This window comes from Rhinopithecus roxellana, chromosome 18, assembly GCF_007565055.1.
Source record: "Rhinopithecus roxellana isolate Shanxi Qingling chromosome 18, ASM756505v1, whole genome shotgun sequence".
Taxonomy (NCBI): domain Eukaryota; kingdom Metazoa; phylum Chordata; class Mammalia; order Primates; family Cercopithecidae; genus Rhinopithecus; species Rhinopithecus roxellana.
In genome coordinates, this window is record NC_044566.1 from 66,039,976 (window position 1) to 66,053,249 (window position 13,274).

Sequence of the window (13,274 nt, forward strand, 5' to 3'; positions counted from 1 at the left end):
GACTCGGGAAGGGGAACATCACACACTGGGGTCTATCATGGGGAGGGGGGAGGGGGGAGGAGGGAGGGATTGCATTGGGGAGTTATACAAGATATAAATGATGAATTGATGGGTGCTGACGAGTTGATGGGTGCAGCACACCAACATGGCATAAGTATACATATGTAACAAACCTGCACGTTATGCACATGTACCCTAGAACTCAAAGTATAATAAAAAAATAAATAAATAAATAAATAAAAAAAAAAAAAAAAAAAAAAAAAAAAAAAGAAAGGTTTCATCAGAGAAGTAAACTCCATTTTTCTACCAAAAAAATAAAGTTAAATTCCTTAAAAAAAAAAAAAAAAAAAAAAAAAAAAAAAAAAAAAAATTGATTGCAATAGACACACAACTTCTTATGATGATGAAAACATTCTAAAATTGAATTGTGATAATCGTACAACTGTATAGATTTATTAAAAATTATTAAACTGTACAGTTACAAAGGGTGAATGCTTTCTATTTAAATAAAGTTGTTAATTTTTTATCCTACCTCTTAAAAAATTTAACAAAGTTGAAAAAAATATTAAAATTCTCATGGTACCAACAATAAAACTAATTGTTACATATTAATTTTTTTAGAAAATTGAAATGAAGGAACTTAATAATTGCAAATAATATTTAACAAAGAAATAGATTGTCAAAAAAGCATACATTAACCACAAGATTCAGATTTTGTAACTAATTGAAATCCAATCATACCATTAGTTTTCCTTATTGAGTCTCATTCTGACGGCCCCATCACATACTCTCTTCATTTTATGGAAAACTGGAAAAGTAATTTATAACACAGTGAATGTACAAGTCCTAATTTCTTCCACCGTTTGAAGGAGTCCTGATTTTTGCAATAGATATTGCCATACTTACTTCAACACAAGCTTCTGTATATTTGTTAAATAATAATAGTGATAAACATTGATTTCCATAAATAATGAAAAATTAAGAGCACTTCATTAAAGCAGTATTGATACCATTTATTTTAAAGCAGTCTGAAGTCTTAGATGAAAAATACTTTACTTATAGCTTCATAAATAGTTAATGGTGGATTCAGGTCTGGAACTTCCCAGTGACTTTACTCACACAAATTTCCATTAATTGGTTATAATTTGGTATCGTATTTCAAAGATGCTCTGGTCTAGTGTTTTGTAAGGTATGACCATGACTTATTTATAGGTTGTAGAATTAGTTTGGGAGGTTGTAAATATCAGTTTTTTAAATGAGAGAAAATATAGAGAAAAATATAAATCACAGATGGCAAGTTGTGGTGGAGGGTATTTTTTCATAATTCTTTCTTCTTTTCCCACTCTCCTGTTGACTTGTCTTTTGACTTTGAGCTTGGCTATATACTTTGTTGTGACTAACAATACATAGAAATAAATACTAGTATGCAGTTTTTAGCAGAAGATTTAAGAGCATCATTTGTCACCACATATGCTCTTGGATACCCATGTACTTCCACAAGAGAAGACCCTGGTCTAAGAATGAGAAAATCAGTTAAATAGACCTGATTCCAACTCTCAGTCTGGAGCCTGAGTCAGTAGATTCTATCCAATCCCAGCAGAGTCACAGTTGATAACACAATCATGTTTGAGAAAGAATTCATTGTTACTGTAAGCATTAAGATTTGAGGCTGCTTGTTATGCAGGATTATTACAACAAAACTGACTAATAACCAAGGTTTAGTATTGTACTGTGAAACTTCTTTTTCTCTACATATATGTCAACATGTTTTAGGAATTAGGCCATGCCTATGGTTGTGAAATAAAATATATTTTATTATAAGAGTAGCTGGTCAAAAATTTGAAAAGTGTTTTCTCAGTCTACTGAAAGGGGAAAATTTTTTATCAAGAGGATGATACAGATTTCTTTTTGTTTCTTAAGTAAAGCAACGTTGCTTTTTCCCTCTCCCCTAGCTTTATCGAGGTATAGTTGACAAAATTGTACATATTTGAGGTGTGCAACACGAGTATTTGATATGCATGCATATATATATATACACATATTGATATGCATGCATATATATATAGTGGAATGATTAGCACAATCAGGTTAGTTAACACATCCATCACCTCATGTAGTTACTTGTGTGTGTGGTGAGAACATTCCAGATCTACTGTCTTAGCAAATTTTAAGTATACAGTACAGTATTATTGTTAACTACAGTCATACTGTGTATTGGATCCCCAGAACACATTCATCCTTTACCTGTATTCGGTACACTTTGACCATCATCTCTTCATTTCCCTACCTGTACAGTTCTCATTCTAGGGAATTAGTTATTTTAGCATTACCTTTTAACTAAGGACCAGGCTTAGTAATTTTGTTCTTCTTCTAAAACATCTGGGGCAGAATAACCATCAGGAAGGGGAAAGGAGGGTGTCTGCTGAAGCTGAGACAATTGGGTGTCCTCAATAGTCAAGGGCCTGCAGGAGAAGAAGGCACTCAAGGGGGATCGTCAGTTCTTTCTCTTCTTCTTTATGAAGGAGGTGGCTGGGGAAACCACTGTGGTTTGTTTCCGATGCAGGCAACAAGAGCACAGAAACTGGTATCTGTTGATGAAGTGTGGCTATATTGGGCCTGTGAGTCAGGAGTGTTCCAGAAACTTTGAACCACAGAACCAGTGTGACAGTGACTCAACTCGATTAACTAGGAAGAGTCTTTGTAGGATGTGGGTAGGGAGATTTTATCCTTTTTTATTTTTTAAATGCTCTATGGGAAAATACTGTTTTGTAGTACTGCTTTTAGAATAATGTTTTAAAAAATTATGTAAGTTTCCAGTTTATTCTGTTGAAATGGTCTAGTGACATATCCCCCTAACTCCAAGAAATATTTGGGTAGCTGTAACTCAACCCAAAGCTAAAACTTGTTGGAAAAATTAAAGTGATGATTTGTATCCAGATAGAATAAATTTTAAAGAATAACTTAATTAAGAATTTTTTTCTGGAGTAGGTCAGAGAAAAACAATGCTTACCTAAAGTGTGGTTTGACTCTAGAAATCCTAGGTATCACATAGCTAAGATGAATGAGGTAAAGTAGATAAAATAATGTTTCAAGTCTTATTAAGTATAGTCACGTGACCACTTTTGGGAAAAATTTTTAAAAAAATGCACTGCATGTAACTTTTAAAATAAATGTATTGAAAAGAGAACCTTCATAATTCTACAGAGAAGACAGAGCTTGACTTTAATTCCCAGGGCATTCTATTTGCCTGAAGAAGAGTCAAAATTATTGCTAAGTTTCTTTTTTACATAAATGGTTCTTGACCTTGGCTGCGTAAAGTAGCTACCACCAGATCCAGTCATCAGAATCTCTGGGAGTAGGAGCACTGCAGCCAAGGTTAAGAATAGCTGTTTTAAACATCCTAAATTAACTTTTAATAGAAGTGTTATATAATTTATTTCAAAAGTAGAAAAGAATTTTAAAACATGATATAAAAACTTGGTCAGTTTTTTCCTCACTAGGGCCGAGGTTATCAGAGTTGTAGCTTTAAGGTAAACTTTTGATAAATTTGGATAATTCATTCAATATTTGAATGATGACTAAATATGTTACTAAATTTCATGAGGCCCTGGTGGTAAAGCATTTCCTGAACATACCTGGGGTCATCTAGATTTTACCATTTCAGTTCAGATAGAGAAAACAAGAGATATCATCAGTGGCCTATGTTCTTTCACATAAAGAATAACAAATTGTAAATAAATGTAAAATAATGGTAAACCCTAAGCCTTATTAAGATGTCAAGAGTCATTTTTGAAACACATTTTCTAAGGCTAAAGACTATATATATTGTGCGGGGAGCAGGGTGTTGACCAATTTATGACTATAAGAAAGTCATTTTTATTTCACTTTTTGTCTTTAAAAGTTTTACTTTTTTTGTTAAAAATTTTTATTTATTGGCCGGGCACAGTGGCTCATGCCTGTAATCCCAGCACTTTGGGAGACTGAGGTGGGAAGATCGCTTGAGGTCGGGAGTTCAAGACCAGCCTGACCAACATGGAGAAACCCCATCTTTACTAAAAATATAAAATTAGCCAGGCATGGTGGCTCATGCCTATAATCCCAGCTACTTGGGAGGTTGAGGCAGGAGAATCACTTGAGCCCGGGAGGCGGAGGTTGCAGTGAGCCAAGATCACACCATTGTACTCCAGCCTGGGCAACAAGAGTGAAACTCCATCTCAAAAACAAAATTATGTAGTATGGTACATAATGGTTGCGTATATTTAAGAGGAACGTGTGATGTTTGATACAAGCATACAATGTGTAATAATCAAGGTTATTGGAGCATCCAGTCAGGGTCATTGGAACACCCATTATCACCTCAAGCCTTTATTATTTATTTGTGTTTGGAACATCCCAATTTCACTGTTCTACTTATTTTAAAATATGTAATAAATTATTGTTAACTATAGTCACATTATTGTGCTACCAGTTCCTTCTATCTAACTGTACTTTTTACCCATTAACCATCCCCATTTTATCCCACCTCCCCCACTCCCACCCTGCTGCCATTTCCACATTCTGGCAACCATCATTTCACTATCTCCAAGAGTTCTTTTTAAATTAAAGCTCCCACATGTGAGTGAGAACATGTGATATTTGCCTTTCTGTCTCTAGCTTATTTCACTCAATATAATGGCCTCCAGTTCCATCCATGATGTTGCAAATGACAGGATTTTATTCTTTTTATAGTGGAATGATATTCAGCTGTATGTGTGTGTGTGTCTCCTTTTTTAATCATTTATTCATTGATAGACGCATAGGTTGATCCCGTATCTTTGCTATTATGAATAGTGCTGCAATAAATGTGAGAATGCAGATATCTCTTCAATAAACTGGTTTCCTGGTACATGTGAGAATGTACTCAGCAAGGGGATTGCTGGATCATATAGTAGTATAGTATATTTTTTGCTTTTTGAGGAACCTTTATACTATTCTCCATAGTGGCTTTACTAATTTATATTCCTCCAAACAATGAACAAGGGTTCCTTTCTTCACATCCTAGCTAATAGTTATTATTGTCTCTCTTTTGGATAAAACCTGTTTCAACTGAGGTGAGAAGGTGTGTCATCATAGTTTTAATTTGCATTTCTCTGAAGATTAGTGATGTTCATCTGTTTTACTTATACCTGTTGACCATTTGTATGTCTTCTTTTGAAAAAGGTCTATTCAGCTTACTTGTCCTTTTTAAATTGGATTATTTGTGTGTTTACTTTAAAAATTTTTTATTGAGTTGTTTGAGCTCCTTATTAATCTCTTGTGAGATGAGTAGTTTGCAAATATTTTCTCCCATCCTGCGGGTTGCCTCTTCACTCTGTTGATTTTTTTTTTCTTTGTTGTGCAGAAACTTTTTAGATTGATATTATCCCATTTGTCCATTTTTGCTTTGGTTCCTGTGTTTTTGAGGTCTTCCTCAAAAAATCATTGCCAAGACCAATGTACTAGAGTGTTTCTTTACAATTTTTTTCTAGTAGTTTCATAGATTGAGGTCATGGATTTAAATCTTTTATCCATTTTGATTTGATTTTTATATATGATAAGACAAGGGAAGCTGGTTTCATTCTTCTGGATATGGATATCTAGTTTCCACAGCCAGTACCATTTATTGAAGAGATTGTCCTTTTCTTACTGTATGTTATTGGCACCTTCGTCAAAATATGTTGACTGTAAATGTGTGGATTTATTTCTGGGTTCTCTATTCTGTCCAATTTGTCTATTTGTCTGTTTTTATGCCAGTATCATGCTGTTTTGGTTACTATAACTCTGTAGTATATTTTTGAGTCAAATAATGTGATTTCTCCAGTTTTCTTCCAAATGTTCAGCATGGCATTGGTTATTCTGGTTTTTCTTCCTGGTTTTATATAACTTTTAGGATTATTTTTTCTATTTTTGTGAGGAATGCCATGGGTATTTTGATAGAAATTGCATTGAATCTGTAGATTGTTTTAGGCAGTATGGTCATTTTAATAATACTGATTCTTTCCATTCATAAACATGAACTATATTTCCATTCTTCTGTGATTGCTTCAGTTGCTTTCTGTAATGTTTTATTTTAGAGATCATTTTAGAATTTTCATTTTTGAAATCTTTCCTTTCTTTAGTTGTCTATTCCTATGTATTTTATTTTATTTTATTTATAGCTATTGTAAATGGAATTAGTTTCTTGTTTTCTTCTTCAAATTGTTTGCTGTTGATGTATAAAATGCTACTGATTTTTGTATATTGATTCTGTATCCTGCAACTTTACTGAATTTGTTTATAAGTTTTAAAAGTCTCTTGGTGGAGTCTTTAGGTTTTTTAAAATATAAGACCATATGATCTCCAAACAAGGATAATTTGGCGTCTTCCTTTCTAATCCGGATGCCCTTTATTTCTTTCTCTTTTCTGCTTGCTCTGGCCAGTACATGTTGAAGAAAAGTGGTGAAAGTGAGCATCCGTTTATTCTTACAGATCATAGAGAAAAGGCTTCGGGTTTTCCCTGTTCGGTATGATACTAGCTGTGGGTTTATTGTATATGGCTTTTATTGTGTTGAGGAGAGTTCCTTCTATACAGTTGTTTAGAGAGTTTTTATCATGAAGATATGTTAAATTTTATGGAGTATTTTTTCAGCACCAGTTGAAGTTATGATATGATTTTTGTCCTTCATTTTATTGATATGATGTATTACATGTATGGATTTGTATATGTTGAACCACACTTGCATCTCGAGGATAGTTTCCTCTTGACCATGATGAACGATCTTTTTAATGTATAGTTGAATCTGGTTTGCTATTTTGTTGTTGTTGTTGTTGAGGATTTTTGCATCTGTATTCATCGGGTACATTGACCTGTAGTTTACTTTTTTGATGTGTCTTTGCCTAGTTTTGATAACAAGATAACATTAGCCTTGTAGAATAAGTTTGGAAGTATTTCTTTATCCTTGATTTTTTGGAATAATTGAATAGAATTAGTGTTCTTTAAATATAGATAGATAAATTCCTGGACTGAGCCAGGAAGAAATTGAATCCCTGAATGGACCATTAAAGAGCTCTGAAATTCAATCAGTAATAAATAGCCTACCAACCAAAAAGAAACTGAGGAACAGACGGATTCACAGCTGAATTCTACCATATACACAAAGAAGAGCTGGTAGCATTCCCAGTGAAACTACTCCAAAAAATCGAGGAGGAGGGACTCCTTCTTAACTCATTCTATCAGGCCAGCATCCTCCTGATACCAAAACCTGGCAGAAACACAATAAAAAAAAGAAAACTTTAGGTTAATACCCTTGATGAACATTGATTCAAAAATTATCAACAGAATACTGGCAAATTGAAATTAGCAGCACGTCAAAACCTTATTCACCATGATCAAGTAGACTTTATTCCTGGGATACAATGCTGATTCAACATATGCAAATCAATAAATGTGATTCATCACATTAACCAAGCTAAAGACAAAAACCGTATGATTATCTCAATAAATGCAGGAAGGGCTTTGATAAAATTTCATACCCTTTCATGTTAAAAACTCAATAAACTAGGTATTGAAAGAATGTACCTTAAAATAATAAGAGCCATCTATGACAAACCCACAGCAAACCATTATACTGCCTGGGCAAAAGCTGGAAGCATTCCCCTTGAAAACTATCACAAGACAAGGATGCACTCTCTCACTGCTATTCAACATAGTATTGGAAGTCCTGGCCAGAGCAATCAGGCAAGAGAAAGAAACAAATATGTTCAAATTGGAAGAGAGGAAGTCAAATTATCCCTGTTTGCTGATTACATAATCCTATCTGGAAAACCCCATAGTCTCAGCCGAAAAGCTTCTTAAGCTGATAAACAACTTCAGGAAAGTCTCAGGATAAAAAAATCAACATACAAAAATCACTAGCATTACCATACACGAACAACAGTCAAGCTGAGGGCCAAATCAGAAATCCAGTCCCATTCACAATTGCCACAAAAAGAATAAATTACCTAGGAATACAGCTAAATAGGGGTTTAAAAGTTCTCTACAAAGAGAACTACAAAATACTGCTCAAAGAAATCAGAGATGATACAAAAAAATGGAAAAGCATTCCATGCTCATGGATAGGAAGAATCAATATAGTTAAAATGGTCATACTGCTGAAAGCAATTAATAAGTTCAGTGTTATTCCTATAAAATTACTAATGACATTCTTCACAAAGCTAGAAAAAAACTATTTTAAAATTCATATGGAGCCAAAGAAGAGCCTGAATAGCCATGATAATCCTAAGCAAAAAGAACAAAGCTGGAAATATCATGCTACCCAACTTCAATCTGTACTACAAAACTATAGTAATCAAAACAGCATGGTACTGGTACAAAAGCAAACACATAGACCAATGGAACAGAATAAAGAGCCCAGAAATAAGACCACAAATATACAACTACCTGATCTTCCACAAAGCTGACAAAACTAAGCAATAGAGAAGTAAGTCTCTGTAGAATAAATGGTGCTGGCACAACTAGCTAGCCATATGCAGAAGATTAAAACTGAACTTTCCTTACACCACCATATACAAAAAAATAACTCAAGATGGATTAAAAACTTAAATGTAAAACCCAAAACTATGAAAACTCTAGAGGACAACCTAGGCAATAAAATTCTGAACATAGGACTGAGCAGAGATTTCATGGCAAAAATGCCAAAAACAATTGCAACAAAAGCAAAAATTGACACATGGGATCTAACTAAACTAAAGCACTTCTGCACAGCAAAAGAAACTATCAACAGAGTAAACAGACATACTACAGAACAGGAGAGAATTTGTGAAAACTATGCATATGACAAAGTTCTAATATCCAGCATCTGTAAGGAACTTAAACAATTTTAAAAGAAAATACAAATAACTCCATTAAAAAGTTGAGAAAAGACATGAGTGGACACTTTTCAAAAGAAGACATATATGTGGCCAACAGGCAGCTGAAAAAAAGCTCAACATTATTTATAATTAGAGAAATGCAAATCAAAATTACAATGAGATACCATCTCACACCAGTCAGAATGGCTATTACTAAGAAGTCAAAAGAATAACAGAAGCTGGTGAGGTTTTGGAGAAATTTACACTCCCACACGGGCATGTAAATTAGTTCAACCATTGTGGGAAACAGTGTGGCAATTCCTCAAAGACCTAAAGACAGAAATACCATTTGAATCAGGCATCCCATTACTGAGTATGTACCCAAAAGAATATAAATTGTTCTGTCGCAAAGACACATGCACATGTATGTTCACTGCAGCACTATTCACAATAGCAAAGACACGGAATCAAGCTAAATGCCCATCAGTGGTAGACTGGATAAAGAGAATGTGGTACATATACACCATGGAATACTATGCATCCATTAAAAAGAATAAGATCATGTCCTTTGCAGGAACATGGGTGGAGCTGGAGGCCATTTTCCTTAGTAAACTAATGCAAGAACAGAAAACCAAATACCACTTGCTCTCATTCTTAATAAGCAGGAGCTAAAAGATGAGAACACGTGGACACATAGAAGAGAATAACAGACACTGGAGCCTACTGTACTGTGGAGGGGTGGGAGGAGGAAGAGGATCAAAAAAATAACTAACAGGTACTAGGCCTAATACCTGGGTGATGAAATAACCTGTACAAAAACTTCCATGACACAAGTTTACCTGTATCACAAACCTACACATGTACCTCTGAATTTAAAAGTTAAAAAAAAAAAAACAGTAGTGTTTCTATATGCTAATACTGTACTATCTGACAAAGAAGTAAAGGAAACAATCCAATTTACAATAACTACAAAAGACACCTAGGAATGAATTCAACAAAGGAGGTAAAAAATCTCTATAATGAAAACTATTAAAATATTGATAAATTATGCAGACCCATACAAATATGGAAAGACATCCTATGCTCATGAATTAGAAGAATAAATATTAAAATTACCATACTACTACCCCCCCCCAAAAAAATCTGTAGATTCAATACAATCCTGCCAAAATATTGATGACATTCTTTTCAGATACAGAAAAAAAATCCTAAAATTTGTGTGGAACCACAGAAGGCCCCAAATAGCCAAAAACATTCCCCCCTCCAAAAAAAAAAAAAAGAAAAAGAAAACAGGAGGGATCACATTACTTAACTTCAAATTATACTACAAAGCTATAGTAACTAAAACAGTATGATACTTTCATAAAAACTGACAGATAAACCAATGGAACAGAATGGAGAATCCATAAATAAATCTGTGTACAATAAGTCCTCACTTAACATCGATAATTCATTCTTGGAAACTGTGACCGTAAGAAAATCATTTTTTTTCTTATCAATGTTATAAGAAAATGACATTGAATCAAACAACATTATCCAAGGACCTGCAGCATGTTGTTTCACTTAAAGTCACAGTTTTTGAGACCCCATTGACAACATTGTGAGGACTTACTGTATTTACAGCTAACTGATTTTTGATAAAGATGCCCAGAACATAAACTGGGAAAAAGACAAGCCTCTTCAATAAATAGTGCTAGGAAAATTGATATTCATATGCAGAAGAATGAAAGTAAACTCATATCTCTAGCCATATACAAAAATCAACTCAAAATGGGTTAAAGACTTAAATGTGAGTCCTAAAACTATTAAACAACTAGAAGAATACATATGAGAAACACTTTAGGACATTAGTCTGGGCAAAGATTTTATGAATAAGACCTCAGAAGCTTAAGCAGCCAAAGCAAAAATACACAAATGGGATTACACCAAACGACAAATCTTCTGTATAGCAATGCAAAAAAAAAAAAAAAAAATCAACAGAGTGAAGAGACACCTCACAAAAGGGAGAAAATATTTTCAAACTGTTTATCTGATAAGGGATTAATACCAAGAATATACAAGGACCTCAAGCAACTCAACAAAAATGAAAAAAAATCTAGTCACTAGATGTGCAGATGATCTGAATAGATATTTTTCAAAAGAAGACATACACTGGCTGACAAATATATTAATAAATGCTCAACATTGCTGACCACCAAGAAAATGCAAATCGAAACCACAGTGAGATACCATGTCACCCTACTTAGAAGGGCTATTATCAAAATGATAAAAAATAACAAATGCTGGCAATGATGCAAGGAAAAAGGAACTCTTCTGTGGTGTTGGTGCAGATATAAATTAGTACCACCGTTATGGAAAACAGTATGGTGTTTCCTCACAAAATCAAAAATATAACTATCATATGATTCAGCAATCCCACTGCTGGATACAAATCCACAGAAAAGGAAATCAGTATGTCAAAGAAATATTTGTACTCCTATGTTTATTGCAGCACTATTCACAATAACTAAGATGTGTAATCAGCCTGTTCTATCAATGGATGAATGGATAAAGAAAATGTGGTATATATACACAATGGAATACTTTTCAGCTATGAAAAAATGAAATCCGGTCATTTGTGGCAACATGAGTAAGCCTAGAGGACGTTATGTTAAGTGAAATAAATCAGACACAGAAAGATAAATACCACATGTTCTCAGTCATATGTGGAACCTCATAAAATTTGATCACAGAAGTAGAAAATAGAATACTAGATACCAGAGGTGGGAGAGGGTAGGGGGAGGAAAAGATGGAAATAGATTGGTTGTATAGCACTGTAGGGTAACTACAGTTACAATAGTTTATTATATATGTTCAAATAGCTGGAAGAGAAGATTTTGAATAGTTTTTAACGCAAATGATAAATGTTTGAGGTGATGGATATGGTAATTACTCTGATTTCATCATTTCATATTGTATTAAAATATTACATAGTATCCCATAAATATTACATTTATGTAATACGTTAGATAAAAAACATATTAGGTAAGAGAACTTCTCCTTCAATCCCTAGTGTGTGACTTTTCTGTTATTTCCTAAGGTAATATTGTTAGTAATGTCACATTGTCACAATATCTACTTGGTTGTCTTATATAATCGTACATCACATGTAAGCTCTGTATATATGTAGGGCATATATAATTATGTATTATATATAATAATTATGCTTACAACTCCATTTAAAGGTAAGACTACTCCCTCATCCTTTAGGGGAAACCTGCCTTGAGGCAGGAGTGTTGGTTTTGTCCCTCTTTCTTTCTCATTTCCTTCTCTCCTGCTTGGCTGCTGTTTGCAGCTCTTCCAGGGGATGAGGGGCAGAAGTCCACAGGGAGCGTCTCTGCCTTGTCTTGGCTTTGTCTAGAACTGTTGTGCCTGGTTTTGTGCCCTCAGAGCCAGTAGAGTTTAGAAGGAGGTCGTGGAGTCCCTCATTTGTTCTTTGAGGACCTCTGATCTCTGGGACTCTGGTGTGCAATCTCCTGATTTCAGTGAGTGCTGCTTCTGGCTGGGCTTGTTTACGTGAAGATCCGGGGAATCTGAAGTCCACCTCCAGCTTCTGTTGAGATTACATCTCTTTTCCAGATGTTTTTTGGAAAGGACTTAAGACAGTCCACAGGGAAATGCGTTCTTTGTCCCAACCTGACCAAGTGCAGCCGAGGCCAGGCCCTGCCCTGTTGCCTACACCTGGTTCACCTAGTTCTTTGTATCTGGAGTTTCCAGTCAGGGCCAGGTGGGGATCACCCTGTCTCATAGCTGTAAGGATCACAGAAAATCTTCCTGCAAAGTCCCACTGAAACTGTTTTCTCTCGATTTAAATTGCAGGAGGAAAATACTTCTCTAATAAATCCTCTCAAAAGATCTTCCTCTTGGATTTATAAGACTTGTACTTTGGCAGGTTTGTGAACTGGTCTTGAATTTTATATATTTGTACTTTAGTTTCTCAGAAATGTCAGTTAACTATCTCATTGCATATTGTCTGTGTGTGTGTGTATGTAATCAAAATTGCAAGTGTCTAAACAAATTATCTTTTCATGTAATGCATTATTTAAAGCAGAAAATAACTAATGTAGAATGAATCCTATTGAGAAAATAATACCAACTTCTTATCTAGTTACTGTCTGATAAATACTTAAAGGACTACGTTCTTATTCTAGTTAGTAAATGAAAAATCACTGGTGAGGTCTTGCAATGAAAACAGTATGAGATAAGCCACTGTTAAAATTCCAGCTTACTTCAAATATTATAGCCAAAGCCAAAAGAAGAATGAGCTCTTGTTAACCTCAGTGCAATTTTTTCTTGAAGGTATTATATTTCACCCTTCTCCTTTTTATTCACAAAAATGTCAAGAAAACATCTATAAGTAGATGAAATATAAAAATAGGCTGCCTCTC